This window comes from Rhineura floridana, chromosome 5 (assembly GCF_030035675.1).
Source record: "Rhineura floridana isolate rRhiFlo1 chromosome 5, rRhiFlo1.hap2, whole genome shotgun sequence".
NCBI lineage: Eukaryota > Metazoa > Chordata > Lepidosauria > Squamata > Rhineuridae > Rhineura > Rhineura floridana.
In genome coordinates, this window is record NC_084484.1 from 94,328,298 (window position 1) to 94,342,113 (window position 13,816).

The window sequence follows — 13,816 nt, forward strand, 5'->3', positions numbered from 1 at the left end:
TCCAACAGACCCCAGTGATGTTACACTGCTATAATGCAGTACAAAACTAAATACGTAGAAGGTAATATTTTAATGGAAAAAATATTTTTGGTGAAAGAGAACGCAAGCTTGGGAGTTTGACAATCATGGCTTTTCAGGCAGACTGAAAGGCTATCAATGACTACTAGTCATTATGACTATACTCTGCCTCCCCTCTGCACAGTCGTTGGCAGTATGATTCTGAATGCCAGTTGCTGGAAACCACAGGAGGGGAGTGTGCTCTTCTTCTCAGGTCCTGCTTTGGGGCTTCCGGTGGGCATCTGGCTGACCACTGTGAGAACAGATTGCTGGACTAGATGGGCCACTGGCCTGATCCAGCAGGGTTCTTCTTATGTTCTTAAAAGCAGAGTAAGGCTGCATACTGACATTCTTCTGAGGGAAGGTGAGTGCCTGCACGGTGATAGAGCCCGCTTGGTAATGGAGCCTCAGTTGTGGAACTTTTTCCCATTATCTGTTTACCTGGTGACAAATCTGATGGTATTGTCCCCCTGAGCTCCTACTGGGAGGAAGGGCAGGATATTTAATTAAATACCATTTCTTTAAAAAGCATCTTGATTGTGGTAAATACATCCCACAGTCTCATAAATAATATTGGGATTTTCCTGGGAATTTATCTCCAATGATTTTAATCTGAGCATAGAATGTTCTTTTGAGAAATCCTGCATTTACAACTTGAACAGCGCATGTTTCTAAATTTTCACTGCTCTTAAACTGTATTTCATTAGTCCATCTTTTTGATATGTATTGATTGATTTATATTTAAAATATATTTATATTATGAGGTGGGATAATTCTACTTAACCCAGCAAAACACAACCCAGCCTCATTCTCATATGGACCTTGCAGCATTCCTGACATAAATGCCAAAAATCTTAACGTTTAAAGTGAGTTTTCTCACCAGCAGCCAAATTATCTTGAATTAGTATTCAACACAATGTTGGGAAAACCAAAGGGAGCATAAAGACCTGAGGCTCCACACCGATCCAACTCCTGAAACCAACTCCTACCTTCGGCAGGGGCTGCAGCAGACAAACAGGAGAGAGGTTAGAGCCACCAGTTTTACTTTGAGTCCATGCAGATTTATAAGGCAGAAATGCTACAAACTGTATCTGTTTCCCCTCCAGTATTTCCACCTCAGGACAACTGCTTCCTCTAACTTATGGAGCGTAACAAAGAGCCAGTGTCGTGCAGTGGCTCATGTTTGGGCGTCAATGTAGAAAACCGAGTTTTGAATTCCTGCTCAGAGCATGAGTGAATTTGCAAGAATGGGGAGAGTGAGAATGCACTCATTGGCTCCACAGACTCCACCACACCACACTGAAGTTCAACTTCTGCAGCAGGGGGTCTGCATGATCTGGGTTCTAAATTGGACTTGGAGAAGGACATGAGTACAGCAGCCTCCCTACTGCAGACATTCAGCCCCAAACAAGAGCATCCCCCGCTCCCGTGATGGGGAATACATGAGGGGAAATGCCAGAGCAGGGCTTGTGAATGACAACATAGCCTTTTTATTTTCTCTCCCCCCTCCCCGAACTAGATTAATGAGAGTGGTTTACCTGAGGCCACTCTGTCTCTACCTCTTAGCTACCTCTGGCTCTCCACTCCTTTTTTTTCCTGCAGTCAATGTACACAAAGGTTAAAAGAAAAAAGGATGTGCAATGTTCATGCAGAATCCTGCACAACACAGATTTGTAATAAAATCATAACATTTGAAGTGGATCTTCATTAAATTGTGCCTTGCCAAATTAAAACTTAGATAAAAGGCACTGTGAGTATAATTTAGGGACATATTAGTTACATTCTTCCTTCTAAGTGAATAAATTGTAAATGATTAATGGTTTGTTGCGCTATATGTTACTACAGCCAGTCGCTATGTGTCGTGCTATAATGGTGCTATTAGGATGCTTAAGAGATGTATACTGCAGCACAACCAGATGGCCAGAAAAAGGGAGAGATAAAGTCTTGTTTGCATCTTCCTCTTCCTCTGGAACTATTATATTAAAGACAATTCAGGTGGAAGTGGTATAAATGTGGCTTCCATCTGGGAAGAATCAGATAGATTTCCTGTCACCGAGATGAGCAAAAGCAGAATCTCTTTGTTCACCGCTGAAGAACCAGGATAGTATTTCCAGTGTGAAACACATTGCACAAATGCCTAGTGATGTGCTAAAAGGGTCCCCTGGGAGTGTCTTATTAAAATTCTAGCACCCAATGAACAGGAGAGCGTGGATCATTTTCTCTTCTGTGCACCTTTGCTGGATACTTATAAATCATGCCTTCCCGAGATGTCTTACCCCAAGGCTCTTAAAATTACTACTGTTGAGGAAATTTATTCTTTCTGTTGGAAACACCAGATTACATCCAAGTCACATATTATTTAAAAATATGTATTTGCCAATTCCTCTTTCCCATCTTTTTTAGTTTTGAGCAACCTAGTTTGAAAGAAGTATTGTATTAATATAATAATAATGCTATAGAAATTAGATTTAGGCTGCAATCCAGCCTATACCCACTTACCTGATTATGTCTCATTGGACTCAATGGGACTTATCTCTGAGTAGAGATGTATAGGATTGTGCTTTTAAACATTTTTCCTTTATATGCTGTACATTTCTCTGCCAGTTGTGACACTGAGCTGCCTGAGTTGGTACATCCCTCCCTAACCACATATTTGCTCATGTAGCTTCTGATAGGATTGGGCTATAAGGCATTCTTGCACTGCTGATCAGTAACAATCTAGGAAGTGCCTTCTGCAGACCAAAAAAAATGCAGTAAGTATATGAGATTAAAATTAATTTGATAAATACCAACAGCGGTATTTCTAAGAGAATCCATCCCCAGCTGGGGAAATGTTTTATCTGTGTTCTTGCGTAGCAGTGCAATATTTGTTTCATTTAGCATTTTTATATTGATTTTTCACTCTCTTTCATACTATTATTCTTTAATGTTTCAGTACAGGATGTTTAACACTTTGTTCCACCAGCATAAAGAGAATTCACATGAATTAAGTGCTCTACATTTAAATCAGCACCTGGCTCATCTCTGACAAAATGTAATTGAGGCATCTGACTTGGCTAACCAGTATGATCTGCACACATTCTAAATTTAGGGGAAAACTAACCCCCACTCCCATCCTGCTCTCTGTTTATGCCTGAATTAGAATGTTCCACTTCCTATTGTAAAATCCTGCTGAGCAAACCAAACTGTCTACTCTTCATTCAGCATAATGAACAGATGATATTGCAGCAGCAGAGAAGAGCAGAATAGTGAGGCAGCAAAGAACCTACTCCCGCTCCCAAAGGTGCAGCCAAGAGGTATAAAGGGCTCTCACAGGGAGAAAGCCATCCATATCTCATTGGGCTCAGCTGTCACCTGTTCTAGACAAGCACCTTTTGCTCACAGTGTTCCTCCAATTTTGCACACTGCCAGCACCTTACCCATGTCGAGGAGGGTTGCTGTGGTAATGTAGATTTGCTGTCCAACAATCCATTTACCACGACCAGGGAGCCAATGTGAAAAATGGCAAAAAGCAGCCACATAGAGCCAGATGGACATTTGTACCAGCCAAAAATTTAGTGAGCTTGTGATGACAGTGGGTTCCTAAAGGTGGGGATAGGGATAAGGATAATGATAGGGATAGAGATAGATTATTTGGAATTTCTAATCCACCAAAAGGTGAACAAAAGCTGTTTGCCAGATGATGATCTCTGTATTGAGTGGTTCTCCCATCTAGGGAAATGAGGCAAGTGGTAGTACCCATTTATGGAATGCCCTGCCACTCACATTATAGATTTTTAGATGCCGGGCAAAGAGACCTTTTTAATTCTCCCAGGCTTTTTAATTTACAACAGACATTTGTCTTGTTTTGCACCAACATTCTTTACCCTTTTTACATAGGTATTAAATTGATTTTGATGCTGCTTTGTTTATTCTGCCTTCTAGACAGTTTAACGTTATGACTTGTATTGCTTATAGTTAGGTATATTGTTGTTTTTAAGTTGATTGTATTCTGTATTTTAATCATGTTGTAATCCACCTAGAAGACTGAATTAATGGGCAGTATATAAAGGCAGTAAATAATAATAAGGAATAATTAAGACACCTCAAACATTAGAAGAGCTCTGGATCCATTTTGAGAGCTGATAATCCAGGTGCCACTGAAGCAATGAAGAGCTCTGACATGCCCTCCTTGAGCTCAGGGGCTTCCTGTCTAACAGTAACTGAGAACTAGATGAGGCAGATGTGGTACTCTGGCTAATGCAGCCTGGTGAGACAAATTTATGGAGTCAGGGTGGGCTCAAGACACTTTCCTGCCTGAGACAAAGGACTAGATACCACTCTCCCCCATTCCATGTGCAACAGCCAACCAAAGGGCTGAATACTGGCCATGGCATGCTGGCCTCCACTGCACTTGAGCATAGCTTAGAGGGTGCAAGGTAGGCTAAGCGGCCCACACTGCTTTGCCCTCTATCACTGTCCCCACCCCCTCAGCATGGAGGATAGGTCTGTCAATGGGTACTAACTATCTGTGATAGTTAAACGGAACTTCCACGTTCAGATGCACTATGCCTCTGAAAACTGCATGAGATTACTGTTGCTTTTATGCTCTGCTAGTAGGCCTCTTAGAAGCATCTGCCAGGACAGTTTTGCAAACAGGATAGTGAACTGGATGGACCTTTGTGCTACTCCTGCAGGTCTCTTCTTGTGTTTTTACAAGGGAAGGGTAGCTGCATGGGTAATCTCAGAATAAACAGAACCAAGGAAGTGCGGGTATCAGTGTCACGAGTGTCACTTGCTCCCATTTTCCAAGGGCAAGATTTCTGAATTTGTTGCATCAAAACCAGCTCATAAGATTCAAAGTTTTGTCCTGAAGCTCTTGTGACCTTATTTCCTTTTTTCAGCTTTATTTAACAATTAATAAAATACTCTACTCACCAAAAGCTCATTGTATAGAGACCTGAATTTACAAGATCTGAACAGGTAGTTTCTTAACAGATGCTCTTATAGGTCACTGATTTATAGGGTCGCCATAAGTCATAATTGACTTGAAGGCATATAACATAGACAAAATTGGCTGACAAAATGTTTTTAACTAAACCAGTTTCTCTTTCATTCAGCGTTATTGCTTAATTTTAAACCCTTTCTTGTAAAATCCTAAAGCAAGGCAAAAGCTTTGCATGGTAAGCTGTCATTCCATGTTAGCAAAATAGGTGGCCTCTCAACGGAAATACTGGTATTTAGAGGAAAGGTTAGAGACAGCATCATGACTTTGGCATGCACCAGTAAGAAGAAAGCAAGTCAGATAAACAGCTGTCAGTGAAGTCAACAGATTTTGTGCAGTCCACTTTATGTTCATTTTGGGCACTTCCAGACTGTTGCTATTTTGGGGTGGGATTCAATCACATACTGGCACATTCAGGTTGCACAATTAGAGCTGAATTGGCGCTCTTGTGCAATAAACCTGCTTTCCCCAAAAGACTGGACTTTTTGTGATAAGGAAAGTGACAGAAAAATGCATTGGAAAGTGGGGGATACACTTGCTTTGAGGAATTGCTGTAGCTCAGTGGTAGACCTTTTGCCTTGCATGCAGAAGTCCTACGTTCAGTCCCCGGCATCTGCAGGTAGGGCTAGGAAAGAGTCCTGCCAGGGCTGGCACCAGGCATGTTGAGTCCCTTGGGCACCAACCTGCCCCGGCACCCGCCCACATACCCCACCCATCTTTCCCTTGAAGTGAATGCTGGCCGTGCTGTGTGCGCATGCCTGCCATCAACCAAGATGGCGACCGAGGCTTCCTTAAGGGGCTGATGCCCCTGCTGCCATCTTGGTTGATGGCAAGCATGTGCCCACAACGCAGCCAGCATTTAAGGGAAAGGTGGGTGCGGAGTGCAGGCACGTGTCACGGGCCTGCTCAGTAGTAGTGGGCTGCCTGGGACCTCCTTTTCTGCGATCTGCGGCAGGGTCGGGAGCTGACGCTGTCATGGATCGCAGAAGAGAGTGCTACCTACCAATTGTAAGGAGAGACCCTTCAGGGACCCTCAGCCAGGGCCCAACCTGGCCATCCTCTGGCGGCGGCTCTGTGTCCTGCCTAAGACCCTGGAGAGCCACTACCAGTCAGCTTAGATAATACTGAGCTAGATGAACCAAAGAGTCTGATTCGGTATAGGACAGCTTCCTATGCTCCTAACATCATCTAACCTTCCTGCAAACAAATCAGAATGAATGCTCAATTAACAGGTAATCTGGAAGCGCCCTTTAAAAAGAAAAATACACCTTTTTATATAAGTGAAGAACTGGGCAGAAAGAGTTTGGCTAGTGTTGTCATATTCCAGTTCCGCAAATCCGGACAGGATATTATGCAAATTAATTGATAATTATGCAAATTAATTGATAATTATGCAAATAAAGCCTATTAATGATTTCATTGTCCAGTTATTTTGTTTTTGTGCCTAGTAATTACCACCAAAAACTAGGGGAGGATGTGAGGAATCTTTTTTTAAAAAAACCTTACATTTTCAGCCTTAAAGGCCTACAGTCTAGTTTCCAACACTGTGGAATATTTATTTATTAACAGGATTTGTATCCTGCCCTTCCACTGTTAAAAACAGCTCATGGCAGCTTATAAACATAATAAAAACAATAAAAATACACAATCAATATAAAAACACAACATAGAAACAAATGTAAAACAAGTCAATGCAGCTGCATAAAAATCCAGGATAAAACAAAAAGGCAGGAAAGCATCAATTAAAAGCAATATTGTGACCGAGAAGTTTTATTTATTTGATTTATATCCTGCCCTTTCTCCCAGTAGGAGCCCAGGGCAGCAAATAAAAGCACTAAAAACACTTTAAAACATCATAAAAACAGATGACAAAATATGTTAAAATGCAACATATTAAAACAAAATATCTTTAAAAACATTTTTAAAAAGCTTTAAGAATTTAGAAATACATTAAAAGTTGTCCGTATCAACAATTACAACCTATAACACAGATAGAAATCAAGATTTCAATATTATCAGTCATCTTCTCTAAAAAGAGTAGAATCTGAGCATGTGAAACGCAGCCTTCTGTGATACAGCTTGGAATTTGATGGAGACTTGATTGTTGGCACATCTTTTTTTTTTTTAAGCAGTGAATTCTAATGACCTGGCAAGGTATGAAAGCATTAGACAGGGCAGCTGTTCCATTCCTATTGGTCTTAAGGGGGGGGAAGCCATTCCTATTGGTGTTAAGGGGGTGTAAAGGTTACACCCCCACTGCATTGTGTGTGTATATATATATATATATATATATATATATATATATATATATATATATAGTGTGTGTGTGTGTGTGTGTGTGTGTGTGTGTGTGTGTACTAGTGTTGCCAGGTTCCTGGCCTGAGACTGATCCTGTATCTTTAGGAGAAGAGAAAGTCAGCCAAGTGCAGATGTTCTTGCAACACTGTAATTGTTGCCAGGCCCGGCCTCCAAGAGGTCTTCTGTATCTGTAAAAGTTGTGCAGGGGGAAGGGAGCAGGGGCGTCAGCCTTTGACCAGCAAAGGAGCCGAGAAGCGCTCCGGGTCGGCCCAGCCAACTCCTCCTCGGAGGCGGGCGGGCGAGATGGAAAGCAGGCTCCCGCTTGCTGGCAGTGAAGCCGGGACAGGCCTTCCACCGCCAGCCTGGAGTGCGTGCATGTGCGTGCGCACACCGGAGGTCCGCACTCCCGCTAGTGACGCCGCTGGAAGGGAGAATCCCACCTTGTGGTTTTTCCCATTACAGAGTTGCAAGAACACCTGCACTTGGCTGACTTTCTCTTCTCCTATACAGGATCAGTCTCAGGCCATGAACCGGGCAACCCTACTGCCCACCCACCCAATTTCCTTCCCTCCCCTCCCCTTCCCTTTCCTCTCCTTCTATGTCCCTACCCCTCCTCTTCCCTTCCCCCTCCTCCCCCTCCCTGCCCGTCCACCTATCCTATGCATGAATATACTGGAGTAAATCCCACTGAACTCAAAAAGCATGTAGATGATCAAATGTGCCCTCCCCTCCTCCTCCCTCTTATTCCTTCACTCTTGCCCCTTCCCTCCCCCTTCCTTCACCCCTCTCACCCTTTCCCACCCCCTTCCCCTTCTTCCCTTCCAATCCATCCCCCCTCCTCCCCTCTCCCTGCCCTTCCTCCTGCCCTCCCCCCTGCCCTCCCCCTTCTCCTGCTCCACCATGGTCAGTTTTACCTATCCTAAGCATGATTGCATGGGAGTAAATCCCATTGAACTCAATAAGCATGCAAATGATCAGACCTGCCTTTCCCCTCCTTCCCCTCTCCTCTCCCTTCTTCCTCCCCTCCCCTCTTCATTCTTCCTCCTCCCCTGCCCACTCTAGCCCTCCCTCTGTCCCTGGGTCAGTTTCACCTATGCTAAGCATGATTGCAGGGGAGTAAATCCTATTGAACTCAATAAGCATGCAAATTATCAATCTTTTCTCAGCAAACTTGCACAGGATCCCATTTCATACCTCCCAGATTAAAAAACAGAGATATTCATTAATAGGCAAAAGAGAACCCTTGCGGCTTAATAATGTACCTATAGCCAACAGATATTTCTATCCAACTTTAAAAAGCGGGGAAATTGGGCAGCTATAGTGAATGCACTGGGGAGCAGGAGAACCCCCTCTTCTTTGAGATATTGTACTGCCCTACAAATTTATAAAAATGCAAACACCATTTGGGTTGGTCTTTCACAGTCCAATCCACTTCCTGTGTAGGTTGGAAGAATTTTGTAACATGTTTCTCTGAGCATGCTTCTGAAAAGCAGATGCTCTGCTGAGCTTCAGCCCTTTCCTATCTGTCAGAAGTACTTGTCTCAGCACTTAATTGTATCTATCTGATTTCCAAATTCTGTGAGTCTCTATGTAGGCACCTAAGGGCAGAAATTCTGGATTCAGGCTGAGTACCAAGGCATCTGTACCACTGGTAAAGAGACCTTGGCCTTGCCAAAAAGTAACAATCGTGAAAATCCAAACCCTCCCCCAAATTCTTTACTCTGGGAAGCACATACTCCCCACTTCTGGGACTAGGTTCTGCCAATCCCTGCCTCTGAAGTAATCATTAGGGGCTTGTGTGGGTTTGCTTTTGACTGAAATGCAGACCATGGTCTCTCTGCTTTTCTGCCTGTGGCAAGCCACTGCAGTACAACTTTATCCTTGTAAATAAGCTCAAAAGTTATCCATGCTTCCTCCGTCATGCTGCTCACTTGCCTGCATGGAATTACAGGGATCTGTGGTGACAGCTGGTATAGCACAATGGGGAGGAGAGCCTGGCTGGGAGTCCAGAGTCTGTGAGTTCAAATCCCCGCTCGTGTCTCCTGGATGTAAAGGGCCAGCTAAAGATCACCCCCACAGTGAGTCACCTGTGCAGGTCACCTGTGCAGTTATGTGCCCTGCCACCTGTGCAGCCGTGGGCAAACTGCATAGTCCCAAGGAGCCCAGTTGCCCCCTAGCTGGCAGTTGCGGACAAGGAAGGGGCTGACTTGTGCAGCTGTGGCAAGCTGAGCAGGCCCTAGCCAGATGAGGAGGGCTAGCTTCAGAGGGAGGCAATGGTAAACCCCCTCTGAATACTGCTTACCATGAAAACCCTATTCATACCGTAGCCATAAATCAGGATTGACTTGAAGGCAGTCCATTTCCTTTTTTCATGGTGACCAGGTGAGTTATTAAATATAAGGGTGTGTTTGGTGGTAGAAGTCAGTTGAGATAAGAAGGACAAAGGCCACAGGGAGGAAGCCTTCTCACTGACCTTCCCTTAGGAAGAATGCAAGGTGAAACATTAGAGTGGCCTGGTTTGCATATAACACTAAGTGATGGTTTATTTAAGCCATGGTAAATAACAAATTATGGTAAATAACCATCATGAGTTGTTGCACAGATTATCAGACAAACCACAGTTTGTTTCTCCAAAGTTTGTTTTGTTTTCCACCTGCTCTTGCCTTGTTCCTTTGTAGCTTGGTTAGCATCTGGGGTGGAGTGGCAACAACATGATAAAGAAATGCCAAGCCATAGCTGAAAGAAATCAAGGTTTGTAAGCCAGCAACAAACCATGGCTTCATATTGTCATATGTTGGCAGTAAACAAACCATGGTTAAGGTGTTGGGAAGCTGGTTAATAAACCATGGCTTAGCATTAGGTGCAAACCAGGCTACAGTGGATGACAGAGAGGGACTTTTCCCCCCACTACTGTGTCTTGCAGATCCCTGCTATGCCATTATGTTTCTTCTGTTTTAGTCATCAAAAATAGAAAGCTAGTACAAAGCAGTGTTAGCTATTATGAATATTTTTAAGGACTCCTTGTGTGATTCAGAGAAGAGTGTTTTTCTTAATTAGTTGAAAGCCAGATTGCAATTGGGAGTATACCTGAGTTTCCTTAGCACCCAGTCTGTCATATTCAGGGTAGATACTTTTTTTACAGCAGTAATTAATGAAGGATTTTTCAAGTCTGCTTGATTTAATCTTAAATGTAAGATTTAATTTGTTTTTCTTTTTTAACCATTAAACCTACACGAATTAATCAAAGCATGCAGTATTTCTTGTGGCATAATCCTATGCATGTTTACTCAGAACTATTAAATCTCACTTTGTTCAATGGGGACTACTCAAGCAAACAAGTAAAAAAAATCCATCAACACAACCTCATTAGCAATTTGTATTGTGTAAATGTCAGTTTGGTCCCACTTTTTCAGAACTGTTTTCTTTCTTCTTTTATAACTGTTTGTTATATGCTGTGCTTTTGCCTTGTCATGTCCATCGCAAATTAGGCTCCATTGATTTCTAGGAGAGAATTAAGTTTGTGTTGATTTTGCTAAAGAAATGCTCAGAGAACCCAAAGAAGTGTGCTGTGCCTTGAAATCCTTCCATACGCATGTATATGAGGAATCTGTGGGATCTCTTGCTCCCCCAAGTCCTGTTCTCCACCTACTCTCTGCTTCTTGTACAACTTACTTTGATCATACCTTCCAACTATACCTTTTTTTAATAGGGACAGGTGCAGTATCAGTTGCTAGCAGAATGACAGACAAAATGTGGGCCTAATGTTAGAGCATACTGTTTGATTGGCCTAGTACTGTCTTTAATGCAGCACAATCTTGAATTTAATGGGTCTTACTTCAAAGTAAATATGCATTGCAGTCTTACTTTATTAGTGTGCACTGAATTTTAAAATTCTGAAAGTATTAAGTGTTGGTGGAGTTGAAAGGTTGGTTGTGTGATAATAAAAATGAACTCTTTATAAAAGTGTTACCTTGGTCTATAGCAAAATGTAAATTCTGAATATTTCTTTAAATTGCACTACTTACCTCTGGACCTCATGAAGCAGCCTGGCTTGCTCTCCTTCATGTTTCCAAACATTTTAAACTTTATATAAAACAAATATACCTATTATCCTCAGTAAATATTAGCAAGTATGTGTGTTTTCAGCATAGGAAATATGTCCTTCAGTAATCTTCCCTGCAACAAATTTCTTTGGGCTATTAATGATTCTGATTATATCAGGTAATGAAAGATACTGAAAGAATGCAAAACAGTTCCGAAACAGGATGAGGTCAAACATAACCTTTGTATCCTACATGCTCAGGTATGTTTTCTTGTAAATATAAATATTTTTGAAAGTTTGTCAAAAATCGGGACAGATATGGAGCTATGGCCATCTGAATTTTGCAGCACACAGTTTGGCAGAGTACTTTTATTGATTTGTCTGATAAACAGCTGACATTTTTTGATGGTTTTAGGTCTAGACCTAAGCCTCAATCCAAACGCAAAGTCAGGTATGCTTAAGCTATTTGAGATCTGTGGCTTTAAACATACATAGCTGGGAATTAAATTGTGACCACAATTTTAAGTATTTTTTATTACAATTCTTGTGAAGTTTTAGCTTTGGAAAATTGCAGCTGTATAGCATATAAGGCTGGTTACAACATTTGTTGTTGCCATTTTGTGGAGAGTCTCTATGCCACAGGTACAGATATGAAGGCCTGGGGGGGGGAATGGAACTTTTTTTGGGTAAACAGGTTTTTCCCCATTTCCCCGTTTTTTCAAAAAACGCACAGAAAGAATGGAACAAGACTGTTCCCCACCTCCCCCCCCCCAGTTTTTCCCTGGGTATTCATATCTCTAACCACAGGTGGGAAACATACAGCCTTAGGCTTCCTCCTGCCCCTTGCACTCAACTTTTTAAAAACATTTTTTCTTTGCTCCTGCATTAGGAGCGACATTGGCAGTTTCTCTACTGCTCCCTCCACCTCCTCCCTGGTTTGCCTCACTCTGAAAAAGGAATGGGGGGGTGCTGCAAAGCAGGGCCTTTTGAGAGAGGTGGACAGGAGTGCTTGAGCCGCCACAGTTTGCCATGGCAGCTAGAAATACTGTTTTAAACATTGAATTTCCCTTTTTAAAAAAACAGTGTAAAACAGCCTTTCTAGCAAGTAACACCAGGAGGAATGAGGGACTAGAGGGAAATTCCAAGGTCTATTAATTTGTGTTGAACATAATGTTAACATTTGTCATATTTCAGGACTTTATGAGTCTGAGAGAAAGCAGTGGGTCAGTGCCTGAACATCACTAATGGAGAGTCTACCACTTTCCTAGTTCCACTGTTGAACAGCCAGGGCCGGCGTAATACGTTAAGCAATGTAACCCTAGCAGGAGGGCGCAACACTTGAGGGGCGCCGGAGGTGCCCGTAAGCCCAGGGGAAAAAATTGAAACGCCCGGAAAAAGTAATAATAAATTACTATAAAATGTATATCTAAAATCTGCTATAATTTCATAGTTTTCAATTGGCCACCAGTACGCCGCTCAGACCCTCAAAAGTTGCTATGAGTATTGGAATTACGCTACATCTGGCAACACTGAGCTAAAGCAGTAGCTGCTGCTCTGATTCAGAGGCGGTGCAGGGGGGGGGACGCGCTGGCTGGTTCTCTCTTCCCCATCCCAGGCCTGAGGAGAGGGAGATGGGCTAGCCAAGCGCAAGGGAGGCACTGTCTTGGGCGGAGACTGAGGGCAGCAGGGAGATTTCATAAGGAGGAGGCAGTCTTTGTGGTGTTAGTTGTAGGTTTGCTGGAGGAAAGACAAAGCCAAGACAACCATGGGTTTTGTGCGCAGGCAGGCAGGCAGCTCTTTCATGGGGGCCCATCGGGGGCTCCTCCTCATGCAAGCTTTCCCCGCCTTTGCTGCCCCAGGCCCCTCGCCCTGCCTGTTTCTGGCACTTGCTTTGCAAAGGAAGTCACGTTTAGCTCAGCGTGGGGCTTTCTCTCTTCAAAGGCCGTCGGGGCACTCCCCTCCCCCTCTGGCCGGCCAGCAGGTGCCAAGGCCCAGCCAAGGCTTGCTCCACCTCTCTACCAACCCTGCAGTGACTTCTGCTTCAGGAGTCTTGGCCCACTTTTGCTTCCTTCGTGGTGAGAAACAAAAGCAGGACTGAAGCCAGAAGGGCCCCCGGAGGCCTCATGCAAAGAGGAGGGTGCATGCCCAGCGCCCCCTTCCCAGGCAAGCCCCCACAGTCAGAGAGAGGGGACTGTGGGAGATCCTTCTGGAGCACTCCATATCGTTCTTCCCTCAAGGGCTCTGCTCCCAAAGGATCCTCACAAATGGATGCAATCCTCTCCACACTTACTCTGGAATAAGGCCCATTGAACTCAGTGGGACTTCCTCCAGAGTAAGTAAGCAAGCTGGCATCCCTGTCTGGCCTGGGAGGCGCCTGTTGCTGAAGTGGACTCACCACCACCGTTTTCCTCGTCTTGTTGTTGCACGTCCCACAC